Source organism: Crinia signifera, chromosome 19 (assembly GCF_055691185.1).
Source record: "Crinia signifera chromosome 19, ASM5569118v1, whole genome shotgun sequence".
Lineage (NCBI taxonomy): Eukaryota > Metazoa > Chordata > Amphibia > Anura > Myobatrachidae > Crinia > Crinia signifera.
Genome location: NC_139226.1, coordinates 86,891,762 through 86,917,459, shown reverse-complemented (window position 1 = coordinate 86,917,459; position 25,698 = coordinate 86,891,762). Strand labels below are relative to the sequence as shown.

Below are 25,698 nucleotides of genomic sequence, written 5' to 3'. Positions count from 1 at the left end.
TGTTTCAGCAGGAGCTCGGACGCTGCCCGGCATTAGACTGCGCATGTGCAGTCAGTGGCGTAACTAAAAAATGTGCACACACACCCGACCCAACCACCCCCCCCCCCGCTGAGAATTTTGACAACATTTAATCCCCCCCCCCTCCAAATTTTGGGCCTAATTCAAACCTGCTCAATAGGCAGCATATTTTACCGCCTAGCGAGCTGGTAAACGCAGATTGGCTGAACGCATGCCCCCGGAAAGCGAATCCCCACACCAGCATAGCTTACACATCTGCTCGCATACGGTTGAATGATTTTTGCAGCCTTCACTCACTTCACAAAGTAAGTATATACTATACTAAGTATATACCTTTCAGATGGCCGAATTGGGGGTGGGCGCTGGCGTCAAGTGATGTCAGCCTTCCACCACGAGGATGCATGGGCATGCTGGCGTTTGCAGGGGCATGCCCACCGTTTTTGTGGGCACTCCCATAAAACTTTTGGGCGGTCCCCTATGTCCGCCCATGAGCAGTCCTCAAAACATCAGCACTGGGCCGAATTCGGGGGAAAAACGAATGAACCAGAATCAGGCCCATTGTTTAATACAAAGCAGATTAGTGAATTAAAAGATAAAAGCGGTCCATATAGATATAAGTGGAGATGTGCACAGTCAAACATCACGCTGAATTGAATTCACCCCAGAGCAACGTACATGACTTACTGTAGATGAGCAGCGATGTTTTGCTACTTTGCAAGTAATGACATTTGCTCATGGATTTTCATCTGTAGATCTGTGGAAGATATTCTGTGGTTATTACTTAATACTTCGGGTGGATTTGAATAGATGGATTACTCTAAAGTTTGGGGTGGTACTGAATATTCTCATTTGAGGATTAGGTTAATATTGATGGTGTCACGTAGCTTAAGAAATGTTTTGTAACCTTTCCAGTATGATCGTCATCATTTATTTTTAAGGAGGTCTTCAGATATATCTTGTCAGAGGGACATAGCGTTCCTCCAGAATTTATGTGGTGAGAACTTTATCAGAGCCAACATTAGTGAGATTTCTATCTAGCACGATAGGTCCAAGGCTGATTAATAAATGACCCTGCAGCTGATCTTAGATATACATTTACATTAAATAACTAGTGGACTGGTAGTGCCTGCTGTTGTGAAGAGCAAATATTAAATGATTATTTGCTTCATTCACACACAGATGTAGTCATGTTCATCTATCCTCCTTATAGTGCATAGAGATATAGTAGTCGCACTGCTCCTGGTCGCTGGGCTTCATATTATGTCCCAGTGTGGTGCATTGTGGTTTAGTGTGGTGTGCGGAGTTGCCGGTGAGTCAGGGCTGGTTTAAGGGAGGGAGAGGGCTCAGTACCCCTGGGCCCCCCTCGATCTAGGGCATGGCATGTATTTTTGTTAGCTAAAGATTTTGTGCATGGCAGTGGGGTAGTGCTGAGGCTTCACCTATCTGCCAATGATTAATGGTGCTGAGCATAGGGAGCCAAGGCACACTGCAGTGAATTACTGGGAGTTGACTAAGTCCCATGAGACTTTGCACAAGAGGTCAGTTGCTGAGACACTTGTGCTGAGCTCTTACTGTTGGAGCTCATCACATGCTTCTCAGGCCCATGAAGGACAGCAGCAGCGGCCTCGTCATGGGAGGGTTTATTCAGAGGCAGAGTGCTGAGCCTGTGGAGGCTCCTATAGAGTAAGGTACAGAGGGACAAACACAGGCTTTTCATGTGGTGGGTGTATATATATATATATATATATATATATATATATATATATATATATATATATATATACACACACTTAACATCGGCACTCACCTTTCCTAGTTTTGGGGTGCCCTATGGCTTGTGACCACATTGTTTAAACAGACATTGTAGGGGCTCTGCACACACTAAATTAACTGATAATAAATAGTGGAGTGTATATATATATATATATATATATATATAGGTATGGGATTTGTCGGCACTCCACGTAATAAGTCAACGTATGAAGAGTTCCTGGGTGCCCTCCTGGGTCAGTTAGCATAGGTAAATGGGTTGGATGGCGGCACTCACAGGTTTTTAAATAAAGACAATACACTGATGTCGTAGTCTTAACGTTTCAATTCTATTTAAGAATTTTCCTCAGAAGCCTTCTGAGGAAAATTCTTAAATAGAATTGAAACGTTAAGACTACGACATCAGTGTATTGTCTTTATTTAAAAACCTGTGAGTGCCGCCATCCAACCCATTTACCTATATATATATATATATATATTAGTATTGCAGCAAAGCGGCACTCCAACAGACTGTGCAAGATCAAGTAAAATAAGCCTTTATTCCAACGGCGTTTCGGAGCTATAAACTCCATTTTCAAGGACAGACGAAAATGCACATTTACGTGGTTAAAAGGGGGCATGGGCTCACATGAAGGAGGCGTGGCATCACAAAAAGGGGCGTGTTATTACACTTTAGACCACACACCGTAATGCCCATTACACATTTTAGCAAACTCTGTAATACCCATTACACGTAAAGCCACACACCATAATGCCCATTACATATTGTGCTACACATCATGATGCCTATTACATACTATATAACAAACCCATTACATATTTGACACAAAAGTGCTCATTGCTAGGGGGCTCTTGCTAGGGGATTCTTGCAGTGGCGTAGCTATGCTGAGGCAGCCCCCGTGGTGGCTTGAAGGAGCCAGAGCTAGCCGGGTCTGCCTGGACGCCGAGAATAATTAAGCCGCTGTGGCTGCCACATTGGACAAGCAGTGCCGCGCATTGAAAGCCACCGGCGCCAAATAGAAGGACATCCTCCCTCCGTAGCGTGCCGCCCGCTCATCCTCCCTCCCTCCGTAGTGTGCCGCCCACCCATCCTCCCTCCCTCCGTAGCGTGCCACCCGCCCATCCTCCCTCCATAGTGTGCCACCCGCTCATCTTTCCTCCCTCCGTAGCGTGCCGCCCGCCCATCCCTCCCTTCTAGTCTGCCGCCCGCCCATCCTCCCTCCATAGTCTGCCACTTGCCCATCCCTCCCTCCGTAGGCTGCCGACCGTCCATCCCTGCCTCCGTTGGCTGCCGCCCGCCCATCCACCCTTTCAATGGGTAGTGCCGGCTGCGTCAACAAAAGGTAAAAGGAAGCCTGAATCTGATGGGACATTATAGGAGAGGGAGAGGGTGGCCAGAAACTATTTAGGCAGGGGGGAGCAAATTTTATAGTTACACCACTGGGTTCTTGGTTGATGCCAGGGGCTTCATGCTGGATGCCAGCTGCTTCATGCTCAATGCCAAGGGGGAATACATGCTTGTTGCCAAGAGGGAGTTAAATGCTTGTTGCCAGGGGGGGAATTTCTTGTTTCCAAGGGGGGAGGGAATAGCTTGTTGCCAAGGGGGGGGGGGGGGGGGTTGCTCGTTGCCAAGGGGTGGTGAGACAGCCGCTGGATGCATAAAATTTAAAGAAATGACAGCTGGGCAGAGAGCTGTGCGCTGCCCGGCTGTATAGTTTAAGGGAATTGCTCATTGCCAAGGGGGAGTGAGACAGCCGCTGGATGCACCTAATTTAAAGAAATCACAGCTGGGCAGAGAGAGCTGGGCAGAGAGCTGTGCGCTGTCCGGCTGTAGACTAAGCAAGAGCATTGATATTTTCAGTTCTCCCGCTGGACTGCGAGTCAATAGGAGCTTGCGGTCCGGCAGCCAATTAGGAGTAGCATTGGTGGAATTGGTAGCCGCTCCTGATTGGCTGTCGGACCGCAAGCTCCTATTGGCTCGCAGTCCAGCGGGAGAACTGAAAATATCGATGCAAACATGGGTTTTTCACCACAAAATTGGCCCATCACAGGATCTGATGCCAATATGTGCCAGTGCTATAACACAGAGACTCTCAACTTAGATGATGCAATTGAATAAGTTGTAGGAAAAATCATCCGATGTACGGATTTATAATGTTTAGGTTGATCCCACAACGTGTCCCTAACCAATAAGAGACATCTGTTTCATAAGTTTCATTATATACAAACATTTTGGTGTTGGGATTATTTCTTGCAATATACCCACTGTGGAGCTTTTGAGTGCTGCTCAATCATCTGGCCGAATGTATGTCACTAAACCAGTTCTAAGTTTATATTATTGCCCCTTAGTGAAATTCATGATTTTATGGAGGAGGTGTTTACAGGATTATTCCTTAATGGGCCGGGTGCTGACGCTGGAGTCATTTATATATACAGTTGTGCTCAGAAATTTACATAACCTAGCAGGATTTGTGACTTTGTGGCCAATTGTCAGAGAATATGAATGATAACTCACAAACTTTTCTTTCACTCATGGTTAGTGGTTGGGTGAAGCCATTTATTGTCAAACAACTGTGTTTACTCTTTTTAAATCATAATGACAACAGAAGCTACCCAAATGACCCTGATCAAAAGTTTGCATATCCTGAAGATTTTGGCCTGATAACATGCACACAAGTTAACACAAACAGGTTTGAATGGCTACTAAAGGTAACCATCCTCACCTGTGATCTGTTTGCATGTAATCAGTGTGTGTGTATAAAAGGGCAGTGAGTTTCTGGTCTCCTGAAAGACCCTTGCATCTTTCATCCAGTGCTGCACTGACGTGTCTGGATTCGGAGTCATGGGGAAAGCAAAAGAATTGTCAAAGGAACTGTGGGAAAATGTAATTCAACTGTATAAAACAGGAAAGGGATATAAAAATATATCCAAGCAACTGAGAATGCCAATCAGCAGTGTTCAAACTCTAATTAAGAAGTAGAAAATTAGGGATTCTGTGGAAACCAAATCACTTTCAGGTAGACCAACAAAAAATTCAGCCACAACTGCCAGGAAAATAGTCCGGGATGCACAGAAAAATCCACAAATAACTTCAGCTGAAATACAGGACTCTGAAAAAAAGTGGTGTGGTTGTTTCAAGATGCACAATAAGGAGGCATTTGAAGAAAAATGGGCTGCATGGTCAAGTCGCCAGAAGAAAGCCATTACTTTGCAAATGCTAAAAAGCATCCAGCTCACAATACCCCAAACAGCACAAAGACAAGCCTCAAAACTTCTGGAACAAAGTTATTTGAAGTGATGAGACCAAAATTTTACTTTTCAGCTACAATAATAAATGTTGCATTTGGAGAGGAGCCAACAAGGCCTATGATGAAAGGTACACCATTCCTACTGTGAATCAAAGAGGTGGATCGCTGATGTTTTGGGGATGTGTGAGCTAATAAGGCAATGGAAACTTAAAAATTGATGGCAAGATGGATGCAACATGTTATCAGAAAGTACTGGAGGAAAATCTGCATTTATCAGCCCGGATGTACTTGGACGTTCCGACATGACAATGATCCAAAACACAAGGCCAAGTCAACCTGTCATTGGCTACAGCAGAATAAATTGAAGGTTCTGGAGTGGCCATCTAAGTCTCCTGACCTCAATATCATTGAGCCACTCCGGGGAGATCTCAAACATGCAGTTTATGCAAGACAGCCCAGGAATTTACAGAAACTGCAGGCTTTTTGCCAAGAAGAATGGGCAGCTTTACATCTGACAAAATAAAGAGCATCATCCACAATTACCACAAAAGATTTCAAGCGGTCATTGATGTTAAAAGGGGGCAATACACGGTATTATGAACTGGGGTATGTCAAGTTTTGATCAGGGTCATTTGGGTAGTTTCTGTTGTCATTATGATTTAAAAAGAGTAAACACAGTTGTGCTCATAAGTTTACATAACCTAGCAGAATTTGTGACTTTGTGGCCATTTGTCAGAGAATATGAATGATAACTCATATTAGCCATGGTGAATGGCTTCGCCCAAGCATTAACCATGAGTGAAAGAAAAGATTGTGAGTTATTATTCGTATTCTCTGACAAATGGCCAGAAAATCACAAACATTGCTAGAGTATGTAAACTTATGAGCACAACTGTATATATTTTAACCCCCCCCCCCCCTTGCAGTTACCCATTGACTAAGTTTATAGGTCCTTATTCTAGTTTACTCTTTCTGACAAAATCCTTCTTAGATGGACAAAACCATGTGCACTGCAGGGGGGCAGATGTAAAATGTGCAGAGAGAATTCGATTTGGGTGAGTTATTTTGTTTCTGTGCAAGGTAAATACTGGCTGTTTTATTTTTACACTGCAATATAGATCTCACTTTGAAGTAAAACCCCACCCAAATCTAATTCTCTCTGCACAAGTTACATCTGCCCCACCTGCAGTGCACATGGTTTTATCCATCTAAGAAGGATTTTGTCAGAAAGAGTGAACTAGAATAAGGCCCATAGTGCCTTTACTGTTTTGTGTTGTGACAGTGTAATATTCTCCTGTGAAGTTTAGGAGGAGCCCCCTTGTCTATAGTGACACCAAAGGCTTAATCCGGCCCTGTGGTGAGTGTAATGCTGGTCTTGGTCCACCAGATGTTGCTTTTGAAAATCACCATCGTGCATGCATGAGGTCTCTAATGAAATGCAGTACAGTAATATAGCGCAAGAGCTACTTTATGTAAATTGCAGTATACAGATGTGGCAGCAGACACGCATTGATAATATGCTTTACAGATGAGCATTGTACAGGATCACTGAATACAGTTTGATCATGTACAGTAACTAGAAATGAAAACATACATAGTGGTTTATTCACTAAGATGCGAGTTCTATTGAAGGGTTACGATATAAATGGTATACAATGACTAGGTCTACCACTAATGGTCGACAGTGACTAGGTTAACACCTTGAAATGGTCAACATACCCAAGGTCGACATTGACAAAAAGCCATTAGCATCATACCTATAAACGTCAACATAATAAAATATTTACTTTCACCAATGATGCTGTGAAGTGATGTTACAAAGAGGTCACAGCAGCCAGCAGGGAGCCGATAAGACAGAGAGCATTGCAGGAGCTCCAATGTGCAACCCCTAGTGTCTGTAAGTATGATCACTGGTGTGTGTGTGGGGGGGGGGGGGGGGGGGGATCGGCATGGGGGTAAATGTCATTGTGACATGTAGGGGTAGTGGTAGTGGCGCGATGCTGGCAGCGGCACATGCATAGCACAGCATCTGGATCTTTTCCCCAAAAATACCCCGGTAATGCTGCGAAGATCCATTGCACTAACATAGCTTTATCGCAAGCTGTGTCCCTGCATGTGATAACTGATACAACCCTAATCAATTATCGTATTGCCGTCGGGCCGATATTATCACATCCGCATCTGAGGGTGCGGATGCTGATAAATCATACCCTAAATCACAAAAACAGGTGCAAGAACTTAAGTTCATTTCCAAAATCTTCTGCTAAACAAGTGGTATTATTCCAACCACATCATCCAGTAGGCCGCGTGCCTCGAGTTGACTTTTGGACATATAAACAATTACATGGAGACGAGCCTAGAAAGAGAGATGAGATCATAATGGATGAAGTGCAGCCTTAATGAAGCAGCCGTTGCTGTGCCAGGTCTCCCATTCCACTGAAAATGCTGAAAGTGAGGGCTAGTGGATGCTATTTCTACATAGAGCCCGATCTCAAGCTCTTGTGAGTGAGGTCGAGGCTGGAGTGGCACTTGGCTACAGCACGATGGATTATTGCCTTGTCCTGGGGTGACTGCTGCTAAATACCAGCCGCCTGCTTCTCGCAACTGACCCTGTGCAGCTTGGCACCCAGGCAAATGTTAAGGAGATGACCTCATTCCAGTGTTACTTTAAATGCCAGTAGCTAAAGACATTAACCCATTACTCGTTGTGGTGCCAGAGTAAGAACGGCATGACTGTGCCACACTCTATTGTCCGTTAACTCTATGGGGTTCTACTGCAGATGGGATGTTGCTATCACATTCTATCTTTTACCTTCTAGAAGGTGCTGAATAAATAAGAAGTAGAATCTGATTGGTTGCCATGGGAAAAATTCCATCTTCAATAGAACTCCCATCTTAGTAAATTCATCACGGTGCTGACCCAAATACCTACAGAAGGGTGTAATATATATGAGTTCAGCCTTCACTATGTCGTGAATGTCGATACTTGACAAGATGACGCTCACAATGTCAACACTTCCAGAAGGTAAAGAATGTTGGCAATACTATCCAACTCTAGCCGCAGCCAAACCCTTACATGCTCATTATGAAGGTCACAAACATTCTAAACGTCAACATTCAGAGTCATTCGATATTGGTGTGTCGACAGGGGAGTAACAATTAGCTCTTAAAAGTACTTGTGTAATTTTACTTTGTAACTTAAGTAGCTTCATCCATATTACTGTTGCTGTCCCTATTCATTTTGCCGGTGATACATCCCTTCGTTTTCCAAGAAGTCCAGAATTATCCAGAACAGAGATAAGTAAATGTTCTTCATAAGGAATAGTTTTGTTAAATGGTAATGAGCCAGGGGAGGAAAGGCAGCATGTACTTTATACAGGGTATACATACAGATAGTGGTAGATGCTCAATTAGTTCAGTAATATTACTCAGGTGCATGAGGGAGGGGTTAATACTGGGTAAGTAAATACAGGGTACCCTGATTATTATAGCTCCTGGTAAGGGGCAGCTTCATGCCCACTACACACAATCTGGCATCACAGTATTCTGTACATGGGGATGAATTCAGGCCTGTTCACTAGGCTGAGTAACCCCCACCCCACCCCTGCCGCGCATATCCCCTCACTAGCATGCAAGGGGATGTGTATGCTTACACATCACCTCACATGCATCTGTACGGGCAAGAAATCATTAGATGGTTGCTCACCATCGATTGATTTTTTTCCCTGTTCACAGATAAAAGTCAGTCTAGACTGAATTTTATCTTGGCCAGAGATGGGTGAATTCGGGGCAGGCGCAGGCCCCAAGTGGGCATCGACACAGCTGGAACCCCTAGCAGGGCTGCCACTAGGAATTTTGAGGCCTGGGACTGATTTCTAGTCTGGGCTCTGGCAAACACCCCCTCCTCTGGCCCCACCCTCATACTCAATTCACTTACCACCCGGCTACCCCATCCCCCTTCCGCTATGCTGCCTGCGCTGCTCAGTGGCTGAATGGAGAGCAGGCTTCTTCACCTCCAGACGCCGGCAGCCAATTAATATGTGGCATCGGGTGGTGAGCCAATCAGAGCTTGCATACCAGCAGCCGCTCTACTTGTCTAACGGTACACGAGCTGTGATTGGCTCTCCACACGATGCCATTAATTGGCCGCCAGCATCCTGATGTGAAGAAGCCTGCAAAGCAGAGGGGGAGGGGGGGTGTGGTGGGCTAAATGAGTTGCCTGTGCCCTTCCCTCTCTCTCAGAGGCCGGGCCCGGGACAGCTGTACCCACAGCACCCCCCTGATGGCGGCCCTGACCCCCAGTGTTTTTATGGGCATGCCCCCTGCTCCAGCCCCCTACCCACACCCATTCCTCCCATTCCTGAACGCTTTGGTGTGAAACCTGCAGAAGCCATTGGCTCAACATGTTTGCGCATGCGCAAACCCCAACTGTCGGGGACAGGGCCAAATTGGACTCGTAACAAACAGGTCTGATTGGACCACAAGGTCTGTGTGTGTGTACACTCTTTGGTAAGTGCTGGCAGCAGTATACAGAAGTCTGTAATTGAGAATTTCTTACTTCTTATTTCACACACCTGATGTTACGAAGGTTGTCCACATCTCAGTGCCTGATTTTTGGGGTCCCCATAATGCTTGTTGTCATTATTACCAAGGGAACTACTTTTCTTATGAAGGATTAGACAATTTCAGGAAGGAAACATTTATACCTGGGGTTCACATACCTCCCAACTGTCACGATTCCGTCGGGACAGTCCCGATTTTCGGGTCCTGTCCCGACGTCCCACCCGCGGCAGGCATTGTCCCGCTGCGGGGGGTGGCAGTTGGGAGACCCCCCAATCTAGTAGAATAGACGCTGCGCATGCGCACAGCGTCTATTCTCGTATGAAAATGAGGTCGCGGCTAATTAGCATAAGCCGCGCCCTCATTTGCATACGCCCCGCCCCCTTTTCGGGCGCTCGAAGCCGCGCGAGTGTCCCTATTTCCTCCGGCCAGAAGTTGGGAGGTATGGGTTCATGTCGGCAGCACAAAAAGGTTGACATACCATTATTTTACCCTAACTCTAAACTTAACCATAAATCTAGCACTAAAATGCTATGTGGACATTGTGACTGTCGACATGCCCAATGTGGACAACAAGAGCATATCAACATGTTATATGCAGACATAAGGTCCCTGCATTCAGAAAATGTCACCAATCTGACCAGATACCCCTGTACCGTTACCTTGATAACGGTGGCATAACTATGAATCCTTTTGAGTTAAAAATCCATGGAAAGGGTGAAGTCATGCACTTAGGGTCCTTATTCTGGTTCACTCGCAAAGGCAAATTCCTTCTCAAAGGGAAGCAACCATGTGCACTACAGGGGGGGGCAGATGTAACTTGTGCAGAGAGTGGTGAGTTATTTTGTTTCTGTACAGGAAAAATACTAGCTTCTTGATTTTTACACTGCAATATAGATCTCACTTTGAAGTAAAACCCCACCCAAATCTAAATTTCTCTGCACAAGTTACATAAGCCCCACCTGCAGCGCACCTGGTTTTGGCCATTTGAGAAATAATTTGCCTTTGCGAGTGAACCAGAATAAGGGCCTTAATCTTATTTTGTCTATTATGTCACAATAAGCTGTGCGGGGAGCAGTCACGTACAGTGCACCTCTGTCTGGACCACCGGTGAGAAGTCCCATGTACTGCACCATCTGTGAGAGAATGAGTGCGCTGCTGTTCCTCACTCCTGTACACAAGTCAGGCTCCTCCGTTACCAGTTTATTCCACAACAGGTTGACCTGCACTAGCTCCAAAAGCTCTGACTCAATAGATAAACATAAGCAGACAGCATAACAAAACCATTTCCATTAGTTGGCCCCAGAATGTTTTCCATCATAAATAAGTTCTTTAGCAACAAGCAGCAGATGTAAACCAAGACGTTTTAGATCAATATGTAGCTCCGATCACAATGATACGTTCATTTAAAACTGAGGGGGAAATGGCATGAACCTCCCCATGTAGGTAAAACTCACAGAGCATCTTACATTCATGGCTGACATCAGTCTGAATAAGTAAACAAGGTCTGGTGACAGCCCCACCCGGACAATCGGTGTTCTGTGCTCCATGGAGTCCCTGTACCCTTAATGACTTCATCATAGAAACGTGGCTCTACAGCTTCTTTGTTACACTATACAGTATGTGGTGGTACCACAACCTTGTATATTCTACACAGCACAATGAATACTTGGACTGTTTACTGAAAGACCCTCGGTCTACAGTGTGCTGTAAAACACCGACATGTTGCCCACATGGAGGCTGTAATGGCGGGCAGCAATCGGAGTGTGATTTACTAAACATCTATTAGTATCACATACCTCCCAACTTTACGGGACAGTCTGGACAGAAATGGGCCTAGGTCTGGAGTCTATCAAGTATAATTCCTCATAAACAAAGTTCAAATTGCCATTAAAGTAATGAAGTAGTAGAGTAGTATGGTCTATGCTACAGATGGCGGAAGTATCACCAGACACGCCGGTGGTTCAAGAAGTAGGGTGGGGACTTCCTGTTCGATCAGTCCCAGGCCACACAATTTCTGAAAGCAGTCCTGATCACACTTCAGAACACTGACTGCTTTCTAAGCTGTTGGCTCTTTATTCCCACACCATGCCCAGAAGGTGGTGGTAGGCTCGTTGTCTCAAGTGTCGCAGAGGCAAGTCACAGCTGACCCACTGCTCTTCCTAGCATGCTTCTCCCCTTGATCTATCGCACTCATGCCCCTTTCAGACCGCACTAAAAAAATGGTATTTTGCTGATTTTTAACCGTTTTAAAATGGTAATATGTGCGGTCTGAAAGGTGCAGAGTGATTTTACCATTTCCAAAAAAACGTTTTTTTGGAAATGGTAAAAAAGCAGGGTCCTACCCATTTCAGACCCGTTTTTTTTCCGCTATCTGAACAGGTCTGAAACAGTACCCAGGCCGCAGTGAGCACTATTAGTCCCCAGCGCATTGCATATTTAATGAGCCGGGCGCTCATTACATGTGCACATATGTAATGAGCCACTCATTACATATGCACATATGTAATGATCCGCTCATTACATATGCACATATGTAATGAGCATCCAGCTCATTAAATATGCACTGCGCTGGCTCAGAGGGGACCATCTAAGACTCAGTGTCAGACCCCCTACCCTTACCCTTTCAGCGTCCTGCAGCTCTCCCCCCTGCTTGCAGTGCGGGAGCTCCTGCTGGCAGTCTAGGTGCAGGCTCTGGTGCCTGATCCCCACTCTTTATACCTCCAAGAGGTCACTGCCCAGTGCATCTCAGGGATGTTTCAGCTGCTTTCACACCGCAAACCTGCTTTAGACCAGGTATTTGCATGCAATGTGAAAGGGGTTAAACTTACTCTGACCCGTTTTAAAAAAAAACTTTTAAATACCTGGTCTAAAAAAATCTTCAATAAATATATTTAAAAAAAAAAAAAATACCTGGTCTATGCTGGTTTTGCGGTGTGAAAGCAGCATCACTTTCTTTGGAATTACATAACCATGTCTAACATTTCTAAAGGCCTACGTGACGATAATAAACAATCAGATCTCCAACTATCTTTGATTTGAGCAAATGTGTCCGTCTGCTCTTTTTTTGCAGTTTTTACCCAATGTAGATGCATTTTCTCCATTGGGGTTGTCAGCGATCGCGATGTGTGTACCAGACTGAATTTTAACATTACTCAGAATTCAACAACGTTCCAAGTACTGCTATTGGCATCCTTCCAGAGAGGAAATATAAATAACACAAACCTTGAGATTATTTAAAATAATAAAATTCTGGAAAACAATCAATTTTGTATAAATAATGCTATGGTCCTGTTCTGAGAATATACCCAAATGCTGCCAATGGGATCGTAGGGAAATGCCAAAAATGTACTCGTGCGGCATTTATTTCAACTAATGATTGGGAAAGTCAAAACAATAAAATAACATTATAGGAACGATATGGGTGACTTTTAGAAAGAACAAAAACAACTTTAATTTAAAAAAAATTCAAGAACTGGTGCACACCACCTTATATAGTATAACTGGTATACTTAATGTTATAGGCCAGCACTACAGTATTTACATGCGATATATCGGGCAGACATATCAGGTAGGTCCTGCCGCACAGCCGATGCAGACATATCTGAAAGATAAAAAAACAAATATATCAGCGATTGGCCTGATAATCTCACCTATCCGATTAAATGGAATAGTTCTAATAACCAAGAAGAAATAACAAACAAAGCACATAGGCAAACGCAGGGGGGGTTTCTGGTTCCACAGAAACCCCCCTCCTCTTGGCAAGTGCCTTAAATTATGACAACAATAGTACAGGTCGAGTATCCCGTATCCGAATATCCGTTATCCGAATTATTCCGAAATACGGACATTCCAGAAAGTGAAAAAAATTTTTTTTTTTTTGCTAAAAACTCACTGGGGACATTTGTAACAGCCCTACTGGTGAAATGATATGTAACTGGCACTATATATGTACAAGAAAATGATTGCTTGGCATTCAAATTCAATATCTGAGATAGTACACACATTTTGTTTCACGTTTTGAAACCTTGTTTTTTGAACAAATAAAATATATTTGTGTGTATTTTATGTGGTAATAAAATAAATTTGTGTGTATATTATGTGTTTATACAGCATAAATGAAAGATACTTCAAAATACATCATTGAAATATTAAAATATTCCGAAATACGGAATAATCCGTTATCCAAAATTCTCCTGGTCTCGAGCATTTTGGATACGGGATACTCAACCTGTACTGTATATAATATGATCAATAGAGTTGACACCTATTAAAAATTATAATTTAATAAACCAGTGGATAGGAAAATAATTATACTGTATGTGTTACCATTTAAACCATGCAACCCGTTACCCCTAGCAACGGCTGGTTGCCACTGTGATTTCAGCAATGGTTAGTTCAGTGTGTAAAAGCTCTTTCATTCATAAACAATCGGAATGGTTGTAAACCACATTAGCATATGAATAAACACTGCTGACTCTAGGTACAGATTTCCTTACAAGATTAACCATTTCTCTGCAGTACAAGAAATAAGCTTTTACACCAGGGCCGGCGCCACCACTAGGCAGGTCTAGGCATTTGCCTAGGGCGCCGGCCACTAGAGGGCGGCAGTTCGCCCCTCGCCCCCCGTGCAAAGGGGGTCCATGCCGGCTTCTGACAGAAGCCTGCAGTGGTGTCCTTGCCGCACGGGTACCTCCTGCGGCGCTGAGTATAAAGCTTAAGTTGCGGCGGTGGGGGGTCCCTTCAGTGAATAAGAAATAACTAGCGCTATGCGGCGGCGCGGGAAGCGCTTCTGTTTGAAAACACTGGCCGCACGGCGCACGCTGATTGGCTGAATCTCATCCAATCAGCGTGCGCCCAGTGTTTTCAAAACAGAAGCGCTTCCCGCGCCGCCGCTTAGCGCTAGTTATTTCTTATTCACTGAAGGGACCCCCCCACCGCCGCCAGCTTTATACTCAGCGCCGCAGGAGGTACCCGTGCGGCAAGGACACCACTGCAGGGCTGGCTCCTGTCAGATGCCAGCCTGGACCACCCTGCCCGCTCCCCAGACGGCACAACAGGTACCCCGGCACCGGGGCGCCCCCACCCCGACTCGCCTGGGGTGCTCCGGTGCCTTGCACCGGCCCTGTTTTACACTGTATACTGTGTGATCAATGCAGCCGCACAGCTAAGTAAAACGTGCTATGCAGAAGCGTCTGCGACTGAGACTCTCCTTGAGAGTTTGTGCAATGAATATCACTTTATAACCTTAAGTACACGATCAACCCACCAATTCCATCTATCGTATCACACACTGATTACGCTTACAGCTGATGATGCATCCGAAACGCTAGTGTTGATTATAAAGAAATAAGACATTGGTTAAATGGAGATCACGGATCTGACCCTGTGCATTATATTATTGATAACCATAGTGAACGCAAGGGGGGTACAGAGTAACACACAATACATATATATATATATATAAATAAACTATAAAATAGTACAGTACAGCTTATACATGGAATAGAAACATTACTACAATAGATTTAACTGCAAGTACCGATAACACACAAGAACTGGCACAAATAAAGAACAGCAATTACCGTCAAGGGAAGCAGATACCACGGCCGGATACAAATCCCAGGATCCTGGGTATGTGTTCTGGTTAGATCACATATGTGGTTCTTGGATCCCGCGCTTGGGCTTTTAAAACAAAGGGGTGTGGGGTCATGTTGGATGATCATTGGGTACAAGAAAGGGGCCTGGGCAACTCTTCATTGGCTCTCAGCTTCACGGGGACGTCTTCCCGTAAATGGGAATCTCGTCAGACCATGCTTGATTCTTTGTTCTTGGGGTGAGGTGGAACAGGGAACTGGTATGAGCTGGAATTATAGCCATTGTTTCTCAAGCACACTGATTCATCATACAACACAGACTAGGTATCAGTAAGGTCATGTATAGTGATTGTTTCACCATACTGACCTTTGCGACTGTTGACGGCAATTGTGATAAGTTAAATCAAAACAACATTTGGGGTTTATTCATGAAGTTTCGCGCAAACAGAGAAAGACAAAAGGGAACATATCTTTAAGTATTAACCATTAATGTTTCACATCCGACCCTGGTAATTACGTTTAAGATAATAAGACACAAATGGCGTCATGGAATTGCGCAGAGGGCTGTCGCAATACCTTAATGGCGTAGAGCTGCAATTTCGACTTCCACACACCACATCATGCAGTGTAAGGGACAGAGCAGAGCTGCTGCACATCTCTAGTGTACCGGCTTCTTGTACCACATTTACTGTAGGTGTGGATTGAAACATTGCATGGGACCAGAGAGTAGCTGCCAGGAGGAAGAGACAGGAGCCTTACCATGAAGTGGGTGATTGTGTGCTTAGAAAGTGGGTACTTGTTTCCTAGCAGGGCGCCCACTAAGCTATTTGCTTAGTGGGCTATTCTGCGTAGTGAAATCGCATCACATGGCTTTTTGTGCCTTGTGTGATGCGATCTCAGTTGTTAATTTAGTTAATTTATTCACTGCACCCTGAGTGAAATCGCACATCGCATCGCATGGCCCTTTTTTGTGGTGTGAGATGTGATCTCAGTAGTTCATATGGTAAAACACCTAAAACAACACCACTCTCCACGTCACCCCGAAGCGTGGCGAGCGCATCGAGCACCGCGAGGGGTGGCGGAACGCGTCCTCCGACCTTTTCATGGAAGACTCAACTTTGCATGAAAACATAGGAACTGGAGATAAATGGCAGCAGGTGCTTTGAATTGTGAAAATATTTACATACATGATTGTCTGAAAAGCAACAGTAGAGGTGGAAGCATGGTGGAGGTTCCTTGCAAATTTGTGGCTGCATTTCAGCAAATAGAGTTGCGGACTTAAGGCCCCCTATACACTAAACAATTTGGGCCCGATTTCACCCGATTCCGGCGGATTAGGCAGAGAAATCGGGTGAAATCATCCCAAATCGCATGTGCACGACATCCAATGTCCCGTGTGCATTGGACCGGAGTCGGATGGACTGCACATAAAATAAGTCGAACGCGCAGCGGTCAGTGGTAGAACCCACAATGTATCGAATCTGATACAAGGTGTCAGGAGGTACACAAACACCTATGGGAAGTCAGTCAGGAGGTACACTCATACCAGTGGTGGGCTGGCCCGGGGGGCAGGGTGCCGGGCCGCTTTATCGATTAGTGCCATGCAGGGCCGGCCCAACCATGTAAGGCACCACAATGAAGAAGGCACTGGGAAGCCGTCGATATTTCAAACAGCGCTGGCAGGGTTTGAAAGGGACACAGGCACTTGTCGCAAGCTAATTGGATCTTACAGTCCTGCAGCCAATCGGGTCTTGCTGGACCTCTAGTGTTGGTTCCTGATTGGAATGGCTTCTGCACTCTCTGTCCCCCACTCTCCTCCCCGCTGTCACCTCTGTCACTTGTCCCCCCACTGTAAGGCTCATACTGTGTGGCATAATGGGAAGTTAGGCTCATACTGTGTGGCATAATGGGAAGTTAGGCTCATACTGTGTGGTATATCGTGAAGTTTGGCTCATACTGTGTGGCATAATGGGAAGTTTGGCTCATACTGTGTGGCATAATGGGAAGTTTGGCTCATAGTGGGGTAGATTTATTATATGGCGATCAGGGGAATCTGCGCTATCCCCGTGCGTTATAGCAGGGGATAGCGCTTCCCCTGATCTATCACACCAGCCGAGCGTTTACTCTAACGCCGGCAGTGTGGGGCAGGAGGCATAGCGCAGGGGCGATATTTTGAACTGCGCCCCTGCCAGATTTATGAACGGTCAGCATCGCTGACCGTTCCGCCGCCTGCAGCTGTCGACTTCGCCAGCTGCAGGTGGCGATGCCCTATACCTAACAGCAGGGACAGCTGTGTCCCTGCTGCTGGCGCTGAGCTGCGATCTCACGAGACTAGCGAGATCCCGCGCATGCGCAGTGAGCCGGCCGGGGGGAAAGGAGACGGCGCATCAGTATTAACTGATGCGCTGTCTCCAGGAGGGACATCGCCGGAGGGGGGAGTTAGCGCTCCCCCACTCCGGCGGCAAGATCTTAATAGATCTTGTCGGTGTCCCCTCCTGCTTCGCCTCGCTAATGAGGCGAAGAAGGAACTGTTATAGCGGCGCGTTAGGCGCCGCTATAATAAATCTACCCCAGTGTGTTTCATATCGTGAAGTTTGGCTCATACTGTGTGGCATAATGGGAAGTTTTGCTCATACTGTGTGGCATAATGGGAAGTTTGGCTCATACTGTGTGGCATATTGTGAAGTTTGGCTCATACTGTGTGGCATAACGGGAAGTTAGGCTCATACTGTGTGGCATAACGGGAAGTTAGGCTCATACTGTGTGGCATAACGGGAAGTTTGGCTCATACTGTGTGGCATAACGGGAAGTTTGGCTCATACTGTGTGGCATAACGGGAAGTTTGGTTCATACTGTGTGGCATATCATGAAGTTTGGCTCATACTGTGTGGCATAATGGGAAGTTTGGCTCATTTTGCATGGCATAATGTGTGTATTTAAATCCATTTGGCACTAGTACTAAAAAGTATAAGGGGTTCTACTCCTGTGTTGCTGCATTGTTGCTCCACCCACAATATCAACAGTGAGCGGCACCAAAATCTGTATTTGCTTACCAAACAAATTAGGCTGGAGCCGCCTTAAATACTAAAAATGGCCCTGGTGGTCCGGTGTATTAGCCGCTGCTGGTCATGTGATTCATCAACATCCCTCTAGAGGAGGCCATATTATAGTCCGTGAACCTTGCTTGTGTGGGGCTGTTGTGCTCCGGTCATCGAGTGACAGCTGAGCATACACAACAAGCCTTACAGGTGGAAGCCGCTGCAGCATAACTTATTAATGACACGGCCGCCCTGTTTCTAGGGGCCGTTGACATCTAGCAAAACAGAAAACCTCCATTTAACGATGCTCTGTTACTTATGGGCCAGTGCTCTGGACTTGCCCCTCAGGCTAAAAGTTGCCAGCCAGCCCGACTCACACACCTATGGAAAGTCAGTCAGGAGGTACACTCACACCTATAGGAAGTCAGTCAGGAGGTACACTCACACACATCTACAGGACGTCAGTCAGGAGGTACACTCACACCTAAGGATGGCCATTGTTGCAATTGCCATCGATGGTTGCCATCGATGGCAATTCTGCAACTGGCCATCGATATTGCTAAACTATACAATGGCTGACCATCGATATTGTTACATCGATGGTCAGCCATTGTGTTCGATTGATTGGCCTGTGTGCCAATCAAAACACGGAGGCTGGTCTTCAGGGTGTCAGGGGCGGAGCTATGCTCAGTGTTCTCGGCACTTAAAAAAAAAAAAAAAAAGGCAAAACATCATTTTGCTGTTCCATTGATGGAGGGAAACCATCTGGGTCTCCCCCATCGATGGCAAAAGTATTCAACATCGGCCATGAACCAATCAAATCGCACAGCAAGCCAGAAGACACACCAGCAATTTTGACTATATAGTAAAGATCTATACTATATAGTCAATGCAGCCCTGTCCATATGGCTTCGAATTTGTGCTGTGCAGTAGCACGCATCGGGATCACAAGACAAAAAACCCTCTGCGATCTGCATGAGATCCCGACGCGATTTGGACTATATAGTCAAAATTGTATGCTGAATTGTACTGTGTGTACACACCATTACTCATTCAGCTGCTACACTCACACACCTATGGGAAGTCAGTCAGGGGGTACACTCACACCTATGAAAAGTCAGTCAGGGGCTGCTTCACTCACACCTATGAGAAGTCAGTCAGGGGCTACACTCACATCTCACACCCCTATGGAGGAGTGGAGGGAGGAGAGAACACAGTTGTGCGAGGTCAGTAGTACTAGCCCGCCGTAGCTAGGCAACCACGGCCAGACAGGAACCTCCCCCCCGGCGCTACGTCACACTGCCCCCCCCCCCCCCCCTTTCAGCCGCACAGCATTGTGGGACACAAACAAACTGATGCGCTGTGCTCCCCTTCTCCGCCCCCCGCCGCAGAGAAGTGGAAGATTCCGGGCGCCTGGGCCTGTGCCGCTCACACACACGTACGCAGAGTTTGCCGGTTGGCGGCGGGGCGCACCAAGTGCGCAGCGGCAGAGGGGTGACCGGGAGGAGGGGGAGGCTAGAGGCTCCGGCGGAGTGTAAGAGGGGACCGAGGCTGCGGCCTGTAAGGAAGAGAGTGCGCTGGACGCCTGGAGGGCCGCACAGAGACTAAGCTGGCAGGTGAGCTGTGTAGCACCGAGTCCTGGCCCGGGTTTCCCGCCTGAGGGGGGAGGGGGTGCTGGGTGACATGCCCCCTCCCCTTTATTTATCCCATCGCCACCGGGGAAGGGCTACAACCACACTCGTGACTCGCCCAGCTCACCCCGGAGCCTGGTGCACATATATCATAGCTGTGTGTACATGCGTTATCCCCGTCACACACCCGTGTCCCGCCACAGCGGCCCTATAGCCCGGATGTACACTGTATATAACGCCTCTCTGTGTATAGCCTGGTTATATACTGTATATAACACTGCTCTGTGGATAACCCGGGTATTTACTGTATATAACAACATACCTCCCAACATGACCCATGCCAGGAGGGACAAAATGCTCTGCATCTGGACTTTCCTCTTAATGTATGATTGCCATCACCTGTTTGAACAGGATAACTAATAAGAAAGGTGCTTCACCACAGGTGATGGCAATCTTACATTACCAGGAAAGTCCAGAAGCAGAGCATTGTGTCCCTCCCTCCTGGAGAGGGTCATGTTGGGAGGTATGTAAAAACCCTCATTGTGAATAGCCTGGGCATATACTGTATATAACGCCCCTCTGTGTATAGCCTCGATATATACTGTATATAATGCCCCTCTGTGTATAGCCCCGATATATACTGTATATAATGCCCCTCTGTGTATAGCCCCGATATATACTGTATATAATGCCCCTCTGTGTATAGCCCCGATATATCCTGTATATAATGCCCCTCTGTGTATAGCCTCGATATATACTGTATATAATGCCCCTTTGTGTATAGCCCCCGATATATACTGTATATAATGCCCCTCTGTGTATAGCCCCGATATATACTGTATATAATGCCCCTCTGTGTATAGCCTCGATATATACTGTATATAATGCCCCTCTGTGTATAGCCCCGATATATACTGTATATAATGCCCCTCTGTGTATAGCCCCGATATATACTGTATATAATGCCCCTCTGTGTATAGCCCCGATATATACTGTATATAATGCCCCTCTGTGTATAGCCCCGATATATACTGTATATAATGCCCCTCTGTGTATAGCCCCGATATATACTGTATATAATGCCCCTCTGTGTATAGCCCCGATATATACTGTATATAATGCCCCTCTGTGTATAGCCACGATATATACTGTATATAATGCCCCTCTGTGTATAGCCCCGATATATACTGTATATAATGCCCCTCTGTGTATAGCCCCGATATATACTGTATATAATGCCCCTCTGTGTATAGCCCCGATATATACTGTATATAATGCCCCTCTGTGTATAGCCCCGATATATACTGTCCCTCTGTGTATAGCCCCGATATATACTGTATATAACGCCCCTCTGTGTATAGCCCCGATATATACTGTATATAACGCCCCTCTGTGTATAGCCCCGATATATACTGTATATAACGCCCCTCTGTGTATAGCCCCGATATATACTGTATATAACGCCCCTCTGTGTATAGCCCCGATATATACGGTATATAACGCCCCTCTGTGTATAGCCCCGATATATACGGTATATAACGCCCCTCTGTGTATAGCCCCGATATATACGGTATATAACGCCCCTCTGTGTATAGCCCCGATATATACGGTATATAACGCCCCTCTGTGTATAGCCCCGATATATACGGTATATAACGCCCCTCTGTGTATAGCCCCGATATATACGGTATATAACGCCCCTCTGTGTATAGCCCCGATATATACGGTATATAACGCCCCTCTGTGTATAGCCCCGATATATACGGTATATAACGCCCCTCTGTGTATAGCCCCGATATATACGGTATATAACGCCCCTCTGTGTATAGCCCCGATATATACGGTATATAACGCCCCTCTGTGTATAGCCCCGATATATACGGTATATAACGCCCCTCTGTGTATAGCCCCGATATATACGGTATATAACGCCCCTCTGTGTATAGCCCCGATATATACGGTATATAACGCCCCTCTGTGTATAGCCCGATATAAACGGTATATAACGCCCCTCTGTGTATAGCCCCGATATATACTGTATATAATGCCCCTCTGTGTATAGCCCCGATATATACTGTATATAATGCCCCTCTGTGTATAGCACCGCTCTAGGCTGTGTATTATGTCCCTCACCCTCTATATATTGGGCCTATACTGTATATACTTCCCATCAGTCCATATCCCAGGTCTATACTGTGTATAACGCCCCTCAGTCCATACCTTGGGTCTATACTGTGTATGAAACCCATCAGTCCATACCTTGGGTCTATACTGTGTATGACACCCATCAGTCCATACCTTGGGTCTATACTGTGTATGACACCCATCAGTCCATACCTTGGGTCTATACTGTGTATGACGCCCAGCGGTCCCTATCCCGGGTGTGTACTGTGTATGACGCCCAGCGGTCCCTATCCCGGGTCTATACTGTGTATGACGTCCATCGGTCCCTATCCCGGGTCTATACTGTGTATGACGCCCATCGGTCCCTATCCCGGGTCTATACTGTGTATGACGCCCATCGGTCCCTATCCCGGGTCTATACTGTGTATGACGCCCATCGGTCCCTATCCCGGGTCTATACTGTGTATGACGCCCATCGGTCCCTATCCCGGGTCTATACTGTGTATCCTGTCTTTAACGTATATATTCTAGTCCTACAGTATACAATGCTCTTCTCCTGGGCTTCCCACCTGCAGACCCTCCAACATACATGAACTACCCTTAACTCTGCCTCCTAACTTCTCACCTGCATTGAATTACTGTGGTGATGACCTTGACTCGATGGGTTTTCAATGTTCCAGCTCAGGTTACCGCTATAGGGGCAGTTGAGCAGGGCATTTTGTACCAAGTGGTAAGTGTAATGGTGTGCAGGTACTGTTTTAGGTACTTGTTTCCTAGCACGGCGCCCATCGCATCGCATACCATTAGCCATACAATGGTATGCAATGTTACGCAATGTCAGCCGATGTTATACAATTTGAAATCGTATACCATCGCATTGTATGCCATATACAATGGTATACAATTTTAAATTGTATAAGCACCCTAATGGGTGTTTTCAATGTTAAATGGGCCCCTATAAGATTATTAATTGTATAAGCAATGTTAAAAGCACCCCCACTATCAACGCCAACCCGAAGCGTAGCGAGCCCGCGAGGGGCGGCGGTACGTGTCCTCCAACCTTTTCATACCCCCACCATCCACGTCGGCATGAAGCTGATTTTAGATAGTGTGGCGAGCGCACGCGGAATACATGTAAAGTCGGGCTCAGTGGCTCGCTTCGCTCGCAACACTATATATATTTATATTAAAATCGCATCGCATGGGGGTATATGGCATGCGATGCGATACAATGCATAAGATGCCATACGACTGAATATCTTGGGCGAATATCGTACCCTGTTTTATATATTTAACTTTTTTTGGGGTGTGCTGTGTTCTCGTGCAGCATGCTCACTTGGAGTAATAGTTGAATCCCTTCTTGCAGGCGCCCATTAGTAACAGCAGCTGGGGGGAAATGAAATCGCACCCTGAAAAATGTGTTTGACGCTCCTCAAACCACAGTGGGCCAGAAATACTAAATCTCAAATAAGTGATAAAGTACCAGCCAGTTGGCTCCTAAATGCCAGGCTGTATTTGAAAAAATGTCGTGAGCTGGTTGACTGATACTTTATCGCTCTCCAATGTATCATTTTCCGAGCCTCTTATGGTCCATACACACTGGGCGACTATGCCCAGCGTGTATGGACAGCGATGATAGCGTTCATCGCGTTTGGGAAAGCGGTTAAGGGCATACACACTGGGCGGCTTTCTCCCGGCGCCGACGGAGGGGGGAGGACGGTGTTGCGGAGCGCTATGCAAAGCCGTCCTGAAAGCCGATCATCTGCTGGTATAACCAGCAGATGATCAGCTTTCCCGGTGATGTTGCGGGAGCACACAGCAGCACTCACCGTTCATCGCCGGGCCATACACACTGGGTGGCTTTGAGCTGAAAGCCGCTCAAACAGGCTGTTTTGAGCGACTTTCAGCTCAGTCGCCCAGTGTGTATGGGCGTTTAGTATATCTGGACCAGTGTATGATGACACATCTGTCCTCCAAACTGTCGTATCTGTTTTTCTTAATGGTCATTGAACAGAATTATTAATCGCGTATTTAACTTATTTTGTAGTAATGGTGGCTTCCGTGCCTAGCAGTATACACTTATGCTATAGCAGCAGCGCCTGTTGTTTTTGCAGAGTATATGTACATACAAAATTTACTGAAGCTTATAAAAGTGAATGGTGGGGATGTTGCCCATAGCAACCAATCAGATTCTGTCTTATTTTTAGAAATGATCTCGAGAATCTGATTAGTTTCTATGGGCCACATAAATACTTTCACTTTAAGAAGGTTAAGGGGGGTATTCAATCATTGCAATTTTTCTTGTTGGCAGACGAATAGACAACAACAATTTACTGATCCGTATTTAATCATGGGCGATTTCGCCTATATCGTTTCACTTCAAATCAGCATGGGTGAAAATGGACCCAAAACCATGTGAAAAGCCTGATAATTCGACAAAACACGCAGATCAGCGGTAAATTTGCTGATAAGCATGGTTTTTGCCATGGTGAAAAATCGGCATGGAGATTGAATAGGGTGAAACTAATTTGCCATAAAAACTTTTAGCGGTACTCTTTACCTAGAACGGCGCCCGCGATCAGAATCGCGGGCGTCGGGGGTAAAAAATCGCGGTCATCGCGGGTAAATCGCGGGTACATCAAAATCGGGTACCCGCGATTACCGCGATTTTCCCATAGGGAACAATGTTAAAAAGCCTGATTGACCGCGATTTTACTGTAAAATGCCTCAATGCCCGCGATTTTCCCAAAGGAATCAATGTTAAATGGGCTACAGAGCCCAAATAGCCCCAATTAACCCTTAAATGTCCCCCCAATTTTTGTACGCCACCCCACGATCCACGCCAACCCGAAGCGTGGCGAGCGGCGGCGGTACGCGTCCTCCGACCTTTTCATGCCCTACTATCCACGTCGGCGTGGAGTTGAGAATAGAATAGTGTGGCGAGCGCAGCGAGCCACCGAGCCCGAAGCGTGGCGAGCGGACGCGGATACCTTCACAGGTAAACGCGTCCCTTCGCGGGCTTCACAGGTGTCCGCGTCGCCACGGACACCTGTGAAGTCCGCGAGGGGACGCGTATAACTGTGAAGGTATCCGCGTCCCCTCGCGGGGCTCGCTGCGCTCGCCACGCTTCGGGCTCGGTGGCTCGCTGCGCTCGCCACACTATTCTATTCTCAACTCCACGCCGACGTGGATAGTAGGGCATGAAAAGGTCGGAGGACGCGTACCGCCGCCCCTCGCGGGCTCGCTGCGCTCGCCACGCTTCGGGTTGGCGTGGATCGTGGGGTGGCGTACAAAAATTGGGGGGACATTTAAGGGTTAATTGGGGCTATTTGGGCTCTGTAGCCCATTTAACATTGATTCCTATGGGAAAATCGCGGGCATTGAGGCATTGAATGCAAAATCGCGGTCAATTAGGCTTTTTAACATTGTTCCCTATGGGAAAATCGCGGGCATCGCGTCGCGGCCGTTTATGTGCTGCCCGCGATGTCGCGATCACCGCGATGGGCGCCGTTCTAGGTAAAGAGTACCCTTTTATTTAATTATTATTTAATATTATTTGAGAATGATAGAACCACATTAACGATGATCCACAAAACTTACTTCATCAAACCAATGCAGAGTTAGGCAGCGTTCTTGTGGAACCACACATTCTTTACATCCTTTGTTCTATTATTGGGAATATATAATATATATTGTCATAGGGGAATTGGTC

At 46.2% G+C, this 25,698-nt stretch overlaps 1 protein-coding gene and 1 long non-coding RNA gene across 6 annotated transcripts in view; one reads left to right on the top strand and one right to left on the bottom strand.

Moving 5' to 3' along the window:
• LOC146042709 (uncharacterized) overlaps positions 1-19,486 on the bottom strand; it is a 175,056-nt gene extending 155,570 nt beyond the window's left edge. For all 4 annotated transcript variants that reach the window (XR_014463986.1, XR_014463983.1, XR_014463985.1 and 1 more), the window contains exons 1-4: positions 19,406-19,486; positions 18,247-18,506; positions 13,141-13,200; positions 703-772 (exon numbers count right to left, since the gene is read on the bottom strand). This is a non-coding gene — a long non-coding RNA (uncharacterized LOC146042709). The remainder of the gene's footprint in view (positions 1-702; positions 773-13,140; positions 13,201-18,246; positions 18,507-19,405) is intronic.
• A 72-nt stretch (positions 19,487-19,558) lies between these two features.
• The window catches only part of ZBTB44 (zinc finger and BTB domain containing 44), a 41,591-nt gene continuing 35,451 nt past the window's right edge, over positions 19,559-25,698 (top strand). For both annotated transcript variants that reach the window (XM_083162878.1, XM_083162879.1), the window contains exon 1: positions 19,559-19,847. The gene's annotated coding sequence lies outside the window, so the exon portion shown is untranslated. The remainder of the gene's footprint in view (positions 19,848-25,698) is intronic.